Below are 18,866 nucleotides of genomic sequence, written 5' to 3' on the forward strand. Positions count from 1 at the left end.
CCCTGGGGGAGAGCATCGTAATAATCATAATCATAATCGTAAGAACGGGTCCTCAAGCCGGTATAAACACATTTAATTTCACACTGTCCCTTTGCACTGTCATGCAAAGCTTCAGCCAAGGGAACAGGCTGGGCAGAATAATCATAATTGATTAATAAATGATTATTAGAAGTTTAATTCTCCCTTCAAATGAGAGATAGAGTGTCTGTGTAATGAAGGTGACGCTGGGCACTGAGTGGCACCGGCTGACCAGCAGTGACTGGAGCTCAGGGAGCTCAGGGGAAAACTCATGTGGTACTGTAGTGTATTGTAATATAGTGTAGTGTATATTCTATCATGTAGTGTAGTGCATCGTTTTTCCAACCAAGGTCTCGCACAATTTCACCATCAACACCACAAGTTTGGGAAACACCTGGTGTAGTGTAATTACTGCACTGTAGTACTGTTACCTAGATAATGTAGTATTATGACTGCGTCTGACACACACACACACACTGTACTGACACACTATCAACACTTACACACTAACCAGCTAACTGTCCAACACAAGCTCTAACTCGGACCCGCGGACAGTGGCCTTTGCGCAATAAGACACCGTGCAGACACTGGCAGCGCTAATTGAGACGCACAGAGCAGAGAAAGTGCGCAACTCACCGCAGAGAGGTCTGAGAGGAGGCCGGTCTGCAGGACGCACAGTGCGGCGGGCGGGGATGTGATGGTGGGCAGTGAGAGGTTGAGACGGGGCTGCTCGGCGGTTGCCAGGCGACGCGACGCTGGACCGCGCGAGCCCCGCATTAGCAGCGCGCGCACGTCCTGTCTGCGCATGTCAGAGCTTTATTGCACCGCCGCGCTTTCACTGCTGTGTGCATTCATCACTGTGCTTTCAATGTCTCTCTCCGGTTCCTCCTCAGAGACTCCTGGTTCGCTTGTTGCCTTTCATCGATGCTTATTTCTCACCCTCGTCTTTCTCTTACCCTGCTGAACAAAACTGCTTAGACCAGCTGAATTTCCCAGAAGTTCCCAGCTGGTTTAAGATGGCAGTTCTGTCTTTTGCTGGTCCAAGCTGCTTTGCTGCTGGTTCCTATGGTTTGATGCTGGTAAATGAGAATACTGATTCCGGGAGACCAGCATAGGCAAACTGGCTGGTCGAGCTGGGTGGTTGACCATGTGACCTGGCTATGCTGGTAAAGTGACCAGCTGACTGGCAGTGAGATGATCCTGGTGGTAGACCAGCTCGGTCAAGACCTAAAGCAAAGTTTGCTCAAGATGGTAATTAGCTATAATAATTATATTGTATGCACTTCTCAGGTTTAACATGACATTACAATCTGCTATCATTGTTCTCCACAATCTTTAATTCCCTGTGTTATATCGTATGTTTTGTTCTGTTTTTCTTATGCAGATTCCCATAAATCTCCAGCATAGCATTTAAAAAAACACGTTTTATACAAAATAATATATGTTTTAATTCAATGTTCCTGTGTTGAGAGTTGAACACAGCAGAGTAAAACAGCACTCCTTTATCTAAGCCACTCCCAGCCTTTTATCGTCTGAGTAAGCTCTGAACAGCGCCGGGTTTAGTTGTGTGTTGTGTGTGTGGGTCAGGCTGTTGTGTGTTGTGTGTGTCGGCCAGGCTGTTGTGTGTTGTGTGTGTCGGTAAGGATGTTGTGTGTTGAGTGTGACAGTCAGACTTGTGTGTTGTGTGTGTCAATCAGACTGTTGTTCGTGTTGTGTGTTGTGTGTTGGTCAGGCTGTTGTGTGTTGTGTGTTGTTTGTGTCAGTCAGGCTGTTGTGTGTTCTGTGTCAGTCAGACTTGTGTGTTGTGTGTGTCAGTCATACTGTTGTGTGTGTCGGTCAGGTTGTGTGTTGTGTGTTGTGTGTGTTGGTCAGGCTTTTGTGTGTTGTGTGTAGTGTGTGGCAGTCAGGCTGTTGTGTGTGTGTGTTGTGTGTTGTGTGTCGTGTGTGTCGGCCAGGCTGTTGTGTGTTGTGTGTATCAGTCAGACTTTTGTGTTGTGTGTGTCAGTCATACTGTTGTGTGTGTCGGTCAGGCTGTTGTGTGCTGTGTGTTGTATGTTGTGTGTGTCAGTCAGGCAATAGTGCTGTGTGTTGTGTGTGTCGGTCAGGCTGTTGTGTGTTGTTTGTGTTGTGTGTGTGTCAGTCAGGCTGTTGTGTGTTGTGTGTGTCGGTCAGGCTGTTGTGTGTTGTGAGTGTTGGTCAGGCTGTTGTGTGTTGTGTGTTGTGTTTGTCGGTCAGGCTCTTGTGTGTTGTTTGTGTTGTGTGTGTCAGTCAGGCTGTTGTGTGTTGTGTGTGTCGGTCAGGCTGTTTTTTGTTGTGTGTGTCAGTCAGGCTGTTGTGTCAGTTGTGTGTTGTGTGATGTGTATGTCGTTCAGGCTGTTGTGTTTGTCGGTCAGGCTGTTGTGTGTGTTGTGTGTTGTGTTTGTCAGTCAGGCTATTGTGTGTTGTTTGTGTTGTGTGTGTGTCAGTCAGTCTGTTGTGTGTTGTGTGTGTCGGTCTGGCTGTTGTGTGCTGTGTGTTGTGTGTGTTGGTCAGGCTGTTGTGGTTGTGGTGTGTGTCAGTCAGGCTGTTGTGTGTTGTGTGTGTCAGTCAGGCTGTTGTGTGTTGTGTGTGTTAGTCAGGCTTTTCTGTGTGTTGTGTGTGTCGTTCAGGCTGTTGTGTGTGTTGTGTGTGTCGGTCAGGCAGTTGTGTGTTGTGTGTGTCAGTCAGGCTGTTGTGTGTTGTGTGTTGTGTGTGTCGATTAGGATGTTGTGTGTTGTGTGTTGCGTGTGTCAGTCAGACTGTTTTGTGTTGTGTGTGTCAGTCAGGCTGTTGTGTCTGTTGTGTGTTGTGTGTTGTGTATGTCGTTCAGGCGGTTGTGTGTGTCAGTCAGACTGTTGTGTGTTGTGTGTGTCAGTCAGACTGTTGTGTGTTGTTTTTGTCGGTCAGGCTGTTGTGTGCTGTATGTTGTGTGTTGTGTGTGTTGGTCAGGCTGTTGTGTGCTGTGTGTTGTGTGTGTTGGTCAGGCTGTTGTGGTTGTGGTGTGTGTCAGTCAGGCTGTTGTGTGTGTCAGTCAGGCTGTTGTGTCTGTTGTGTGTTGTGTGTTGTGTATGTTGTTCAGGCTGTTGTGTGTTGTGTTTGTCGGTCAGGCTGTTGTGTGTGTTGTGTGTGTGTCAGTCAGACTGTTGTGTGTTGTGTGTGTCAGTCAGGCTGCTGTGTGTTGTGTGTGTCAGTCAGGCTGTTGTGTGTTGTGTGTGTTGGTCAGGCTGTTGTGTGTTGTGTGTTGCGTGTGTCAGTCAGACTGTTTTGTGTTGTGTGTGTCAGTCAGGCTGTTGTGTCTGTTGTGTGTTGTGTGTTGTGTATGTCGTTCAGGCTGTTGTGTGTTGTGTGTGTCAGTCAGACTGTTGTGTGTTGTGTGTGTCAGTCAGGCTGTTGTGTGTGTTGTGTGTTGTTTTTGTCGGTCAGGCTGTTGTGTGCTGTATGTTGTGTGTTGTGTGTGTTGGTCAGGCTGTTGTGTGCTGTGTGTTGTGTGTGTTGGTCAGGCTGTTGTGGTTGTGGTGTGTGTCAGTCAGGCTGTTGTGTGTTGTGTGTGTCAGTCAGGCTGTTGTGTCTGTTGTGTGTTGTGTGTTGTGTATGTTGTTCAGGCTGTTGTGTGTTGTGTTTGTCGGTCAGGCTGTTGTGTGTGTTGTGTGTGTGTCAGTCAGACTGTTGTGTGTTGTGTGTGTCAGTCAGGCTGCTGTGTGTTGTGTGTGTCAGTCAGGCTGTTGTGTGTTGTGTGTGTTGGTCAGGCTGTTGTGTGTTGTGTGTTGCGTGTGTCAGTCAGACTGTTTTGTGTTGTGTGTGTCAGTCAGGCTGTTGTGTCTGTTGTGTGTTGTGTGTTGTGTATGTCGTTCAGGCTGTTGTGTGTTGTGTGTGTCAGTCAGACTGTTGTGTGTTGTGTGTGTCAGTCAGGCTGTTGTGTGTGTTGTGTGTTGTTTTTGTCGGTCAGGCTGTTGTGTGCTGTATGTTGTGTGTTGTGTGTGTTGGTCAGGCTGTTGTGTGCTGTGTTTGTGGTGTGTGTCAGTCAGACTGTTTTGTGTTGTGTGTGTCAGTCAGGCTGTTGTGTCTGTTGTGTGTTGTGTGTTGTGTATGTTGTTCAGGCTGTTGTGTGTTGTGTTTGTCGGTCAGGCTGTTGTGTGTGTTGTGTGTGTGTCAGTCAGACTGTTGTGTGTTGTGTGTGTCAGTCAGGCTGCTGTGTGTTGTGTGTGTCAGTCAGGCTGTTGTGTGTTGTGTGTGTTGGTCAGGCTGTTGTGTGTTGTGTGTTGCGTGTGTCAGTCAGACTGTTTTGTGTTGTGTGTGTCAGTCAGGCTGTTGTGTCTGTTGTGTGTTGTGTGTTGTGTATGTCGTTCAGGCTGTTGTGTGTTGTGTGTGTCAGTCAGACTGTTGTGTGTTGTGTGTGTCAGTCAGACTGTTGTGTGTGTTGTGTGTTGTTTTTGTCGGTCAGGCTGTTGTGTGCTGTATGTTGTGTGTTGTGTGTGTTGGTCAGGCTGTTGTGTGCTGTGTTTGTGGTGTGTGTCAGTAAGGCTGTTGTGTGTTGTGTGTGGTGTGTGTTGGTCAGGCTGTTGTGTTATTTACTGCTCTGAGATCTTACCCAGCGTGTGGGTTCTTTCTTTTATCCAACCAGCGTCGCCTGCGCGTCACAATGAAGAGTTTCACATTTCTAAGAAGAAGCGGTCTACAGGTAGTGTGAGTCATATTTTTATTTTATTTCTATAGGCTATTATATTTAAATATTATAGATTGATACGGTATATTTTTTATATATGTTTTTATTTTTCTATTGATAATATATTCGATAGCTTGGGCTGTAGATTATTGAATATGTTCATATATCAGGGGTGGCTAACCCTGGTCCTGGAGAGCCGCAGGGTCTGCAGGTTTTTGTTTTATCCAGATCCTTAACTGCTTAATTGAACCAATTATGGGTCTTAATTAGGCAAAAGTCCCTGTGTTCAAGATATCCACTGATTGGTAATTAAGAGAGATTGCAGGACCATGGTTAGCCACCCCTGTCATATATTAACAATACCTAGTATTCATTATGTTTTAATTGTGTTTAGCCTAAAATATGTGTGCTGTGTGTCCCATATACATGTACCGAGTGTACAATAAGTGGATATTTACATTTACTTGATCGAGAGGACTGTTGTTTACGTGCTTCTATTTATTTAATTATTCATTTATTTTCCTTTATGTGGTATATCGGTTTACTGTAAAACAATATTCCCTGTACATTATTATTATTATTATTATTATTATTATTATTATTATTATTATTATTATTATTTGAAATACGTGGTTTCCTTTCTCATTTGTCCAACTGATGATCCAACTTTAAACTGGAGGTCCTCCCGGTGCAGTTCCATAGTCGGCCCACAAGAGGCCACTAGTGAACAGTTAATGTGCCTTTTAACTAAAAGGGCGTTCATTAAAAATACACATTTCATCACATATTATGAGAGAAGTCTTGTGCAATTTGTATTTAAAAATACAGTTATAAGGCGCTCAAATATAGTAACTCTGTCCTTAGCGTCCTCCACCCACCCGGACGACACAGCGACAGAAATACAGACTGAGCTCTGTTCTCGTCACTGTGCTCACGGTATACTGGCGAGAAGCTGACTGTCTCTCATACACACACACACACACAGATACACAGACACACACAGAGACTGACACACACATATATATATATATACGCAGACAGTAACTGACACACACACACTCACAACCATACTCACACACATACACTCTCTCACACACAGAGACACTGCCACACACACACACACACACACAGAGACACTGACACACACACACACACACACACACACACACACAGAGACACTGACACACACACATAGACACACACACACACACACACACACAGACACTGACACACACACATAGACACACACACACACACACACACACACACACACAGACACTGACACAGACACACACACACACAGAGACACTGACACACACACATAGACACACACACACACAGATACACAGACACACACAGAGACTGACACACACACATATATATATATATATATATATATATATATATATATATATATATATATATATATACACTCACCTAAAGGATTATTAGGAACACCTGTTCAATTTCTCATTAATGCAATTATCTAACCAACCAATCACATGGCAGTTGCTTCAATGCATTTAGGGGTGTGGTCCTGGTCAAGACAATCTCCTGAACTCCAAACTGAATGTCTGAATGGGAAAGAAAGGTGATTTAAGCAATTTTGAGCGTGGCATGGTTGTTGGTGCCAGACGGGCCGGTCTGAGTATTTCACAATCTGCTCAATTACTGGGATTTTCACGCACAACCATTTCTAAGGTTTACAAAGAATGGTGTGAAAAGGGAAAAACATCCAGTATGCGGCAGTCCTGTGGGCGAAAAATGACTTGTTGATGCTAGAGGTCAGAGGAGAATGGGCCGACTGATTCAAGCTGATAGAAGAGCAACTTTGACTGAAATAACCATTCGTTACAACCGAGGTATGCAGCAAAGCAATTGTGAAGCCACAACACGTACAACCTTGAGGAGGATGGGCTACAACAGCAGAAGACCCCACCTGGTACCACTCATCTCCACTACAAATAGGAAAAAGAGGCTACAATTTGCACAAGCTCACCAAAATTGGACAGTTGAAGACTGGAAAAATGTTGCCTGGTCTGATGAGTCTCGATTTCTGTTGAGACATTCAGATGGTAGAGTCAGAATTTGGCGTAAACAGAATGAGAACATGGATCCATCATGCCTTGTTACCACTGTGCAGGCTGGTGGTGGTGGTGTAATGGTGTGGGGGATGTTTTCTTGGCAGACTTTAGGCCCCTTAGTGCCAATTGGGCATCGTTTAAATGCCACGGCCTACCTGAGCATTGTTTCTGACCATGTCCATCCCTTTATGACCACCATGTACCCATCCTCTGATGGCTACTTCCAGCAGGATAATGCACCATGTCACAAAGGTTGAATCATTTCAAATTGGTTTCTTGAACATGACAATGAGTTCACTGTACTAAACTGGCCCCCACAGTCACCAGATCTCAACCCAATAGAGCATCTTTGGGATGTGGTGGAACGGGAGCTTCGTGCCCTGGATGTGCATCCCACAAATCTCCATCAACTGCAAGATGCTATCCTATCAATATGGGCCAACATTTCTAAAGAATGCTTTCAGCACCTTGTTGAATCAATGCCACGTAGAATTAAGGCAGTTCTGAAGGCGAAAGGGGGTCAAACACAGTATTAGTATGGTGTTCCTAATAATCCTTTAGGTGAGTGTATACGCAGACAGTAACTGACACACACACACACTCACAACCATACTCACACACATACACTCTCTCACACACACAGACACTGACACAGACACACACACAGACACTGACACAGAGACACTGACACACACACATAGACACACACACACACACACACAGACACTGACACAGACACACACTGACACACACACACACACAGACACTGACACAGAGACACTGACACACACACACACACACACACACAGACAGACACACACACACACACACACACACACACATAGACACACACACACACACACACAGACACTGACACACACACACACACAGACACTGACACACACACATAGACACACACGCACAGACACTGACACAGAGACACTGACACACACACAGACACACACACAGACACTGACACACACACATAGACACACACACACAGACACTGACACAGAGACACTGACACACACACACACAGACACACACACACACACACACACACACACACAGACACTGACACAGAGACACTGACACACACACACACAGACACACACACACACACACACACACACACACTGACACAGAGACACTGACACACACACACACAGACACACACACACACACACACACAGACACTGACACAGAGACACTGACACACACACACACAGACACACACACACACACACACACACACACTGACACAGAGACACTGACACACACACACACAGACACACACACACACACACACACAGACACTGACACAGACACAGAGACACTGACACACACACACACAGACACACACACACACACACACACACAGACACTGACACAGAGACACTGACACACACACACACAGACACACACACACACACACACACAGACACTGACACACACACATAGACACACACATAGACACACAGACACTGAGAGACACACACACCAGTGGCACAAATGTGAAATAAGCGGACACACGACATGGCAAGACACGTCTTTGATCGCTGGGACACTTTTATACTAAGTGACATCATTTCATTGTCCCTAACCTGCCTGCTGTTATAACCCGTCACTGGTGCAAACCAGCGTGCTCGTCCTGTACACACTGTCCTGATGCTCACCAGCATCCACCCACAAACACACGCAAAGCAGATAAAGTATCTTTATTATTATTATTACTACTATTACTATTATTATTCATCTTATTATTATTGTTATCATGATTACTATTGTTATTATTTGTATTATTATGACTATTATTATCGCTCCAGGGAAATGCTATCGCAGTTCCTGTCCATTCATGTATGTCCAGCACGTACAGTAACAGCATTATGCGCGCTGAACCAACTTGAAAATACCCGGATGAATTATTTATGAAGAATAGTGACAGAGTGAGCGATATATAATTTTTTGTTTAATATATATATATATATATATATATATATATATAAAACAAAACAAAAAACACTCCGATATTTTAGGAGTGATTCATCGCCATTGCCAAAAGCCTCTCCAGTCACCTGCCCGTAAAATAAAAGCCTCACACGATTGGCTGGCCGTCTTATCCGTTAATTATTTCCTTGTCGCCTATTGGTCAAGGAGCTGCCAATCACCCAGGAATTACTCTACGTGATTGGTGTCCTCCACGTCAAATGGGGCCAGACCAAAATACTCCAGATCGCTGGAGCACGCAGGGGCCCTCGCCATCCGATTGGAGGAGGGCTCTGCCCTTTAAATCCTTCCTCTCCTTTAATTGGTCTCATCATCTGTCTGTCAAGCGCAGTTTCTGTGGCTGAGAACGGCGGAGGGAGGTCAGGTGCTCGGTGATTGGCCGAGGCCGGCAGTCCGGGGGCGGGGCGTGCTGGCATGGGCGTGTCCTCGGGTCTCCTTGAGGAAGCTGGCGCAGAGTGACAGGCGGCGGCGGTGTGTTTGACTGAATCCGCCTCTGGGCGTCCGTGAATGGGGCACAAGAGCGGCGGGCCGCAGCGCTGTCCACGTCCGTGCCACTGACTCCCTCACAGCCAGCAGCGGGGCCCCGGAGATGCCCGTGGACGCCGGGCGACACCGCGACTGAGCCGCCAGAGCGCCGTGATGGGAGCGGGAGGCAGGTGCGGATCTGCGGCTCTGTCATTCGTGTGTCTCTCTGCCTGTCTGTCTGTCTGTCTGTCTGTCTGTCTTTGGTCTAACGTTTTTTCGTTACTGTAGCCGGTCCGTATATGTCATGCCTGGGTGATTGAGAGAGAGAGGGAGGGATGGATGGATGGATGGATGGAGAGGAGAGGAGAGGAGGGGAGGGGAGGGGAGGGGAGGGGAGGGGAGCGATTGAATGAATGAGTGTGGAGGAATGGCCCGTATGAACAAAGCGCAGTCTTTTGCGTGCGCGACACTGACCCACTCTCCCCGACACGCAGCCACCCGCACACATTGCACCTGACACGGCGCTGCGGGGAGGGATGGAGAGAGAAGGATGGATGGAGAAGGAGGATTAGGGATGGATGGACAGAGGGATGCATGCAAGCAAGCGAGATGTGGGAAAGAGGCAGGCAAATGACATCTTTGGAGATGTGGTCGCCTTGCTCTGTGATGTTGTGTTCAGTCTGTATTCAGTCCCGCACACACACACACCCGGCCGCCGTGCTGGCAGTCACACAGGGCTCGCCGATCCTGTCATATTGCAATGATGGGCCTCGAATAAACAACGAGAAACGGACATATTACTACTGTGACAACACCGCCCCCTCCTCCATCTTCCCACGGTCTCCCCCTGTACAATCCTCCGGTGTCTTTTACACAGAAACGGCGACACTCGCACCTACACGGACCGTGACTATTGACTTTCCCAGCATTGTCTTAAATTAGTGACGTGACGATTAGTGACGATTATATATATATAATGTACTAGCAAGAAAATGATTGCCACGTTTATGTTTTGCTTTTTAAGAAATGCTGGATTGTGTCTCCAGGTTTATTTATTTATAGTGGCCCGTCTGCGGGAGGTATCATTATTTCTGGCCATGATGTGTGGGGTGCACATGATGAGACAGAGACAGGGACGCAGACTGTACCACAGTAGGCTGCCTGTCTGTCTGGCTGTCAGTCTGCCTGTGTGTGTGTGTGTGTGTGTGTGTGTTTATTGAGACAGAATGGGTCCAGAACACATCCTCGTAGCAGAGCCCAGCCCAGCCCATGACTGACAGCAGGCACAGTTTCATGCCTTCTACACTAACTGACAGGCCGTTAGTTGTGCTCAAACTGTACCCCACTCTTGGGTTATTATTGGCATATAACACATACCCAAACACACACACACTCCTTGATGCTACACTACACTGAACTGTTTTGTCTGTGGAAGGGTTGTGCTGGTGGTTGTATGGTTGTGTCAGTGTCAGTGTTGTGAAGCTGGTGGCAGGGTTGTGTCAGTGGCAAGGTTGTGTAGGTGGTTGTAGGGTTGTGTTAGTGACAGGGTTGTGCCTGTAGTTGCAGGGTTGTGGCAGTGGCAGTGGCAGTGGCAGGGTTGTGGAGGTGGTTGTAGGGTTGTGGCAGTGGCAGTGGCAGTGGCAGGTTTGTGGAGGTGGTTGTAGGGTTGTGTTAGTGACAGGGTTGTGCCTGTAGTTGCAGGGTTGTGGAGCTGGTGGCAGGGTTGTGTCAGTGAGCGGGGTGTGGAGGTGGTTGTAGGGTTGTGGCAGTGGCAGTGGCAGTGGCAGGGTTGTGTCAGTGGCAGGGTTGTGGAGGTGATTGTAGGGTTGTGTTAGTGACAGGGTTGTGAAGGTGGTGGCAGGGTTGTCAGTGTCAGTGTCAGGGTTGTATCAGTGGCAGAGTTGTGCCTGTAGTTGCAGGGTTGTGAAGGTGGTTGCAGGGTTGTGTCAGTGGCAGGGTTTTGAAGCTGGTGGCAGGGTTGTGTCAGTGGCAGGGTTGTGCTGGTGGTTGTTCGGTTGTCAGTGTCAGTGGCAGGGTTGTGTCAGTTGCAGGGTTGTGAAGGTGGTTGCAGGGTTGTGTCAGTTGCAGGGTTGTGAAGGTGGTTGTAGGGTTGGCAGTGGCAGTGGCAGGGTTGTGAAGGTGGTTGTAGGGTTGTGTCAGTGGCAGGGTTGTGTCAGTGGCAGGGTTGTGCCTGTAGTTGCAGGGTTGTGTCAGTTTCAGTGGCAGGGTTGTGAAGCTGGTAACAGGGTTGTGTCAGTGGCAGGGTTGTGCCGGTAATTGCAGGGTTGTGAAGGTGGTTGTAGGGTTGTGGCAGTGGCAGGGTTGTGGAGGTGGTTGTAGGGTTGTGTTAGTGACAGGGTTGTGAAGGTGGTGGCGGGGTTGTCAGTTTCAGTGGCAGGGTTGTGAAGGTGGTTGTAGGGTTGTGTCAGTGGCAGGGTTGTTGATGTGGTTGTAGGGTTGTGTCAGTGGCAGGGTTGTGAAAGTGGTGGCAGAGTTGTGCCAGTGGCAGGGTTGTGAAGCTGGTGGCAGGATTGTGTCAGTGGCAGGGTTGTGCCGGTGGTTGTATGGTTGTCAGTGTCAATAGGCAGGGTTGTGAAGGTGGTGGCAGGGTTGTATCAGTTACAGGGTTGTGAAAGTGGTGGCAGGGTTGTGTCAGTTGCAGGGTTGTGAAGGTGGTGGCAGGGTTGTGTCAGTGGCAGGGTTGTGAAGGTGGTGGCAGGGTTGTGTCAGTGGCAGTGTTGTGTAGGTGGTTGTAGGGTTGTGAATTTGGTTGCAGGGTTGTGTCAGTGTCAGTGGCAGGGATGTGAAGCTGGTGGCAGGGTTGTGTCAGTGAGCGGGGTGTGAAGGTGGTTGTAGGGTTGTGTTAGTGACAGGGTTGTGAAGGTGGTGGCAGGGTTGTGTCAGTGGCAGTGGCAGGGTTGTGGAGGTGGTTGTAGGGTTGTGGCAGTGGCAGTGGCAGTGGCAGGGTTGTGGAGGTGGTTGTAGGGTTGTGTTAGTGACAGGGTTGTGAAGGTGGTGGCAGGGTTGTGGCAGTGGCAGTGGCAGGGTTGTGGAGGTGGTTGTAGGGTTGTATTAGTGACAGGGTTGTGGAGGTGGTTGTAGGGTTGTGGCAGTGGCAGTGGCAGTGGCAGGGTTGTGGAGGTGGTTGTAGGGTTGTGGCAGTGGCAGTGGCAGTGGCAGGGTTGTGGAGGTGGTTGTAGGGTTGTGTTAGTGACAGGGTTGTGAAGGTGGTGGCAGGGTTGTGCCTGTAGTTGCAGGGTTGTGAATTTGGTTGCAGGGTTGTGTCAGTGTCAGTGGCAGGGATGTGAAGCTGGTGGCAGGGTTGTGTCAGTGAGCGGGGTGTGAAGGTGGTTGTAGGGTTGTGGCAGTGGCAGTGGCAGTGGCAGGGTTGTGAAGGTGGTGACAGGGTTGTGTCAGTGGCAGTGGCAGGGTTGTGAAGGTGGTGGCAGGGTTGTGTCAGTGGCAGGGTTGTGGAGGTGGTTGTAGGGTTGTCAGTGTCAGTGGCAGGGTTGTGTCAGTGGCAGGGTTGTGCCTGTAGTTGCAGGGTTGTGTCAGTGTCAGTGGCAGGGTTGTGAAGGTGATTGTAGGGTTGTCAGTGGCAGTGGCAGGGTTGTGAAGCTGGTGGCAGGGTTGTGTCAGTGGCAGGGTTGTGCCGGTAATTGCAGGGTTGTGAAGGTGGTTTTAGGGTTGTGGCAGTGGCAGGGTTGTGGCAGTGGCAGGGTTGTGGAAGTGGTTGTAGGGTTGTGTTAGTGACAGGGTTGTGAAGGTGGTGGCAGGGTTGTCAGTTTCAGTGGCAGGGTTGTGTCAGTGGCAGGGTTGTGCCGGTAGTTGCAGGGTTGTGAAGGTGGTTGTAGGATTGTGGCAGTGGCAGTGGCAGGGTTGTGGAGGTGGTTGTAGGGTTGTGGCAGTGGCAGTGTCAGTGGCAGGGTTGTGGAGGTGGTGGCAGGGTTGTCAGTGGCAGTGGCAGGGTTGTGGATGTGGTTGTAGGATTGTGTCAGTTGCAGGGTTGTGAAGGTGGTGGCAGGGTTGTGTCAGTTACAGGGTTGTGAAAGTGGTGGCAGGGTTGTGTCAGTTGCAGGGTTGTGAAGCTGGTGGCAGGGTTGTGTCAGTGGCAGGGTTGTGAAGGTGGTTGTAGGGTTGCGTCAGTGGAAAGGTTGTGCCGGTGGTTGTAGGGTCGTGTCAGTGGCAAGGTTGTGTCAGTGGCAGGGTTGTGAAGGTGGTGGCAGGGTTGTGTCAGTGACAGGGTTGTGTAGGTGGTTGTAGGGTTGTCAGTGTCAGTGGCAGGGTTGTGTCAGTGGCAGGGTTGTGAAGCTGGTGGTAGGGTTGTGTAGGTGGTTGTAGGGTTGTCAGTGTCAGTGGCAGGGTTGTGTCAGTGGCAGGGTTGTGAAGGTGGTTGTAGAGTCGTGTCATTGGCAAGGTTGTGCCGGTGGTTGTAGGGTCGTGTCAGTGGCAAGGTTGTGCCAGTGGTTGTAGGGTCGTGTCAGTGGCAAGGTTGTGCCGGTGGTTGTAGGGTCGTGTCAGTGGCAGGGCTGTGCCGGTAGTTGCAGGGTTGTGAAGGTCGTTGCAGGTTTGTGTCAGTGGCAGGGTTGTGCCGGTAGTTGCAGGGTTGTGAAGCTGGTGGCAGGGTTGTGTCAGTGGCAAGGTTGTGTAGGTGGTTGTAGGGTTGTGTTAGTGACAGGGTTGTGCCTGTAGTTGCAGGGTTGTGGCAGTGGCAGTGGCAGTGGCAGTGGCAGGTTTGTGGAGGTAGTTGTAGGGTTGTGGCAGTGGCAGTGGCAGTGGCAGGTTTGTGGAGGTGGTTGTAGGGTTGTGTTAGTGACAGGGTTGTGCCTGTAGTTGCAGGGTTGTGGAGCTGGTGGCAGGGTTGTGTCAGTGAGCGGGGTGTGGAGGTGGTTGTAGGGTTGTGTCAGTGGCAGGGTTGTGCCGGTAGTTGCAGGGTTGTGAAGGTGGTTGTAGGGTTGTGGCAGTGGCAGTGGCAGTGGCAGGGTTGTGTCAGTGGCAGGGTTGTGGAGGTGATTGTAGGGTTGTGTTAGTGACAGGGTTGTGAAGGTGGTGGCAGGGTTGTGTCAGTGGCAGGGTTGTGCCTGTAGTTGCAGGGATGTGAAGCTGGTGGCAGGGTTGTGTCAGTGAGCGGGGTGTGAAGGTGGTTGTAGGGTTGTGGCAGTGGCAGTGGCAGTGGCAGGGTTGTGAAGGTGGTGACAGGGTTGTGTCAGTGGCAGTGGCAGGGTTGTGAAGGTGGTGGCAGGGTTGTGTCAGTGGCAGGGTTGTGGAGGTGGTTGTAGGGTTGTCAGTGGCAGGGTTGTGTCAGTGGCAGGGTTGTGCCTGTAGTTGCAGGGTTGTGTCAGTGTCAGTGGCAGGGTTGTGAAGGTGATTGTAGGGTTGTCAGTGGCAGGGTTGTGCCGGTAATTGCAGGGTTGTGAAGGTGGTTTTAGGGTTGTGGCAGTGGCAGGGTTGTGTCAGTGGCAGGGTTGTGGAGGTGGTTGTAGGGTTGTCAGTGGCAGGGTTGTGCCTGTAGTTGCAGGGTTGTGTCAGTGGCAGTGGCAGGGTTGTGAAGCTGGTGGCAGGGTTGTGTCAGTGGCAGGGTTGTGCCGGTAATTGCAGGGTTGTGAAGGTGGTTTTAGGGTTGTGGCAGTGGCAGGGTTGTGGCAGTGGCAGGGTTGTGGAAGTGGTTGTAGGGTTGTGTTAGTGACAGGGTTGTGAAGGTGGTGGCAGGGTTGTCAGTTTCAGTGGCAGGGTTGTGTCAGTGGCAGGGTTGTGCCGGTAGTTGCAGGGTTGTGAAGGTGGTTGTAGGATTGTGGCAGTGGCAGTGGCAGGGTTGTGGAGGTGGTTGTAGGGTTGTGGCAGTGGCAGTGTCAGTGGCAGGGTTGTGGAGGTGGTGGCAGGGTTGTCAGTGGCAGTGGCAGGGTTGTGGATGTGGTTGTAGGATTGTGTCAGTTGCAGGGTTGTGAAGGTGGTGGCAGGGTTGTGTCAGTTACAGGGTTGTGAAAGTGGTGGCAGGGTTGTGTCAGTTGCAGGGTTGTGAAGGTGGTGGCAGGGTTGTGTAGGTGGTTGTAGGGTTGTCAGTGTCAGTGGCAGGGTTGTGAAGCTGGTGGCAGGGTTGTGTCAGTGGCAGGGTTGTGAAGGTGGTGGCAGGGTTGTGTCAGTGACAGGGTTGTGTAGGTGGTTGTAGGGTTGTCAGTGTCAGTGGCAGGGTTGTGTCAGTGGCAGGGTTGTGAAGCTGGTGGCAGGGTTGTGTCAGTGGCAGGGTTGTGTAGGTGGTTGTAGGGTTGTCAGTGTCAGTGGCAGGGTTGTGTCAGTGGCAGGGTTGTGAAGGTGGTTGTAGAGTCGTGTCATTGGCAAGGTTGTGCCGGTGGTTGTAGGGTCGTGTCAGTGGCAAGGTTGTGCCGGTGGTTGTAGGGTCGTGTCAGTGGCAGGGTTGTGCCGGTAGTTGCAGGGTTGTGAAGCTGGTGGCAGGGTTGTGTCAGTGGCAAGGTTGTGTAGGTGGTTGTAGGGTTGTGTTAGTGACAGGGTTGTGCCTGTAGTTGCAGGGTTGTGGCAGTGGCAGTGGCAGTGGCAGGTTTGTGGAGGTAGTTGTAGGGTTGTGGCAGTGGCAGTGGCAGTGGCAGGTTTGTGGAGGTGGTTGTAGGGTTGTGTTAGTGACAGGGTTGTGCCTGTAGTTGCAGGGTTGTGGAGTTGGTGGCAGGGTTGTGTCAGTGAGCGGGGTGTGGAGGTGGTTGTAGGGTTGTGTCAGTGGCAGGGTTGTGCCGGTAGTTGCAGGGTTGTGAAGGTGGTTGTAGGGTTGTGGCAGTGGCAGTGGCAGTGGCAGGGTTGTGTCAGTGGCAGGGTTGTGGAGGTGATTGTAGGGTTGTGTTAGTGACAGGGTTGTGAAGGTGGTGGCAGGGTTGTCAGTGTCAGTGTCAGGGTTGTATCAGTGGCAGAGTTGTGCCTGTAGTTGCAGGGTTGTGAAGGTGGTTGCAGGGTTGTGTCAGTGGCAGGGTTGTGGAGGTGGTTGTAGGGTTGTCAGTGGCAGTGGCAGGGTTTTGAAGCTGGTGGCAGGGTTGTGTCAGTGGCAGGGTTGTGTAGGTGGTTGTAGGGTTGTGTCAGTGGCAGGGTTGTGGAGGTGGTTGTAGGGTTGTCAGTGGCAGTGGCAGGGTTTTGAAGCTGGTGGCAGGGTTGTGTCAGTGGCAGGGTTGTGCTGGTGGTTGTTCGGTTGTCAGTGTCAGTGGCAAGGTTGTCAGTGTCAGTGGCAGGGTTGTGTCAGTTGCAGGGTTGTGAAGGTGGTTGCAGGGTTGTGTCAGTTGCAGGGTTGTGAAGGTGGTTGTAGGGTTGGCAGTGGCAGTGGCAGGGTTGTGAAGGTGGTTGTAGGGTTGTGTCAGTGGCAGGGTTGTGTCAGTGGCAGGGTTGTGCCTGTAGTTGCAGGGTTGTGTCAGTTTCAGTGGCAGGGTTGTGAAGCTGGTAACAGGGTTGTGTCAGTGGCAGGGTTGTGCCGGTAATTGCAGGGTTGTGAAGGTGGTTGTAGGGTTGTGGCAGTGGCAGGGTTGTGGAGGTGGTTGTAGGGTTGTGTTAGTGACAGGGTTGTGAAGGTGGTGGCGGGGTTGTCAGTTTCAGTGGCAGGGTTGTGAAGGTGGTTGCAGGGTTTTGTCAGTGGCAGGGTTGTGCCGGTGGTTGTTCGGTTGTCAGTGTCAGTGGCAAGATTGTGAATTTGGTGGCAGGATTGTCAGTGTCAGTGGCAGGGTTGTGAAGGTGGTTGTAGGGTTGTGTCAGTGGCAGGGTTGTTGATGTGGTTGTAGGGTTGTGTCAGTGGCAGGGTTGTGAAAGTGGTGGCAGGGTTGTGTCAGTGTCAGTGGCAGGGTTGTGAAAGTGGTGGCAGAGTTGTGCCAGTGGCAGGGTTGTGAAGCTGGTGGCAGGATTGTGTCAGTGGCAGGGTTGTGCCGGTGGTTGTATGGTTGTCAGTGTCAATAGGCAGGGTTGTGAAGGTGGTGGCAGGGTTGTATCAGTTACAGGGTTGTGAAAGTGGTGGCAGGGTTGTGTCAGTTGCAGGGTTGTGAAGGTGGTGGCAGGGTTGTGTCAGTGGCAGGGTTGTGAAGGTGGTGGCAGGGTTGTGTCAGTGGCAGTGTTGTGTAGGTGGTTGTAGGGTTGTGAATTTGGTTGCAGGGTTGTGTCAGTGTCAGTGGCAGGGATGTGAAGCTGGTGACAGGGTTGTGTCAGTGAGCGGGGTGTGAAGGTGGTTGTAGGGTTGTGTTAGTGACAGGGTTGTGAAGGTGGTGGCAGGGTTGTGTCAGTGGCAGTGGCAGGGTTGTGGAGGTGGTTGTAGGGTTGTGGCAGTGGCAGTGGCAGTGGCAGGGTTGTGGAGGTGGTTGTAGGGTTGTGTTAGTGACAGGGTTGTGAAGGTGGTGGCAGGGTTGTGGCAGTGGCAGTGGCAGGGTTGTGGAGGTGGTTGTAGGGTTGTATTAGTGACAGGGTTGTGGAGGTGGTTGTAGGGTTGTGGCAGTGGCAGTGGCAGGGTTGTGGAGGTGGTTGTAGGGTTGTGGCTGTGGCAGTGGCAGTGGCAGGGTTGTGGAGGTGGTTGTAGGGTTGTGGCAGTGGCAGTGGCAGTGGCAGGGTTGTGGAGGTGGTTGTAGGGTTGTGTTAGTGACAGGGTTGTGAAGGTGGTGGCAGGGTTGTGTCAGTGGCAGGGTTGTGCCTGTAGTTGCAGGGTTGTGAATTTGGTTGCAGGGTTGTGTCAGTGTCAGTGGCAGGGATGTGAAGCTGGTGGCAGGGTTGTGTCAGTGAGCGGGGTGTGAAGGTGGTTGTAGGGTTGTGGCAGTGGCAGTGGCAGTGGCAGGGTTGTGAAGGTGGTGGCAGGGTCGTGTCAGTGGCAGTGGCAGGGTTGTGAAGGTGGTGGCAGGGTTGTGTCAGTGGCAGGGTTGTGGAGGTGGTTGTAGGGTTGTCAGTGTCAGTGGCAGGGTTGTGTCAGTGGCAGGGTTGTGCCTGTTGTTGCAGGGTTGTGTCAGTGTCAGTGGCAGGGTTGTGAAGGTGATTGTAGGGTTGTCAGTGGCAGTGGCAGGGTTGTGAAGCTGGTGGCAGGGTTGTGTCAGTGGCAGGGTTCTGCCGGTAATTGCAGGGTTGTGAAGGTGGTTTTAGGGTTGTGGCAGTGGCAGGGTTGTGGCAGTGGCAGGGTTGTGGAAGTGGTTGTAGGGTTGTGTTAGTGACAGGGTTGTGAAGGTGGTGGCAGGGTTGTCAGTTTCAGTGGCAGGGTTGTATCAGTGGCAGGGTTGTGCCTGTAGTTGCAGGGTTGTGAAGGTGTTTGCAGGGTTGTGTCAGTGGCAGGGTTGTGCCGGTAGTTGCAGGGTTGTGAAGGTGGTTGTAGGATTGTGGCAGTGGCAGTGGCAGGGTTGTGGAGGTGGTTGTAGGGTTGTGGCAGTGGCAGTGGCAGTGGCAGGGTTGTGGATGTGGTTGTAGGATTGTGTCAGTTGCAGGGTTGTGAAGGTGGTGGCAGGGTTGTGTCAGTTACAGGGTTGTGAAAGTGGTGGCAGGGTTGTGTCAGTTGCAGGGTTGTGAAGGTGGTGGCAGGGTTGTGTAGGTGGTTGTAGGGTTGTCAGTGTCAGTGGCAGGGTTGTGTCAGTGGCAGGGTTGTGAAGCTGGTGGCAGGGTTG

General features: G+C 50.8%; 1 protein-coding gene across 2 annotated transcripts in view; it reads left to right on the forward strand.

Moving 5' to 3' along the window:
- The first annotated feature begins 9,231 nt into the window (after nucleotides 1-9,231).
- Nucleotides 9,232-18,866, forward strand: part of LOC136752425 (EVI5-like protein) — a 45,603-nt gene continuing 35,968 nt past the window's right edge. For both annotated transcript variants that reach the window (XM_066707735.1, XM_066707736.1), the window contains exon 1: nucleotides 9,232-9,446. The gene's annotated coding sequence lies outside the window, so the exon portion shown is untranslated. The remainder of the gene's footprint in view (nucleotides 9,447-18,866) is intronic.

Source organism: Amia ocellicauda, chromosome 7, assembly GCF_036373705.1.
Source record: "Amia ocellicauda isolate fAmiCal2 chromosome 7, fAmiCal2.hap1, whole genome shotgun sequence".
Lineage (NCBI taxonomy): Eukaryota > Metazoa > Chordata > Actinopteri > Amiiformes > Amiidae > Amia > Amia ocellicauda.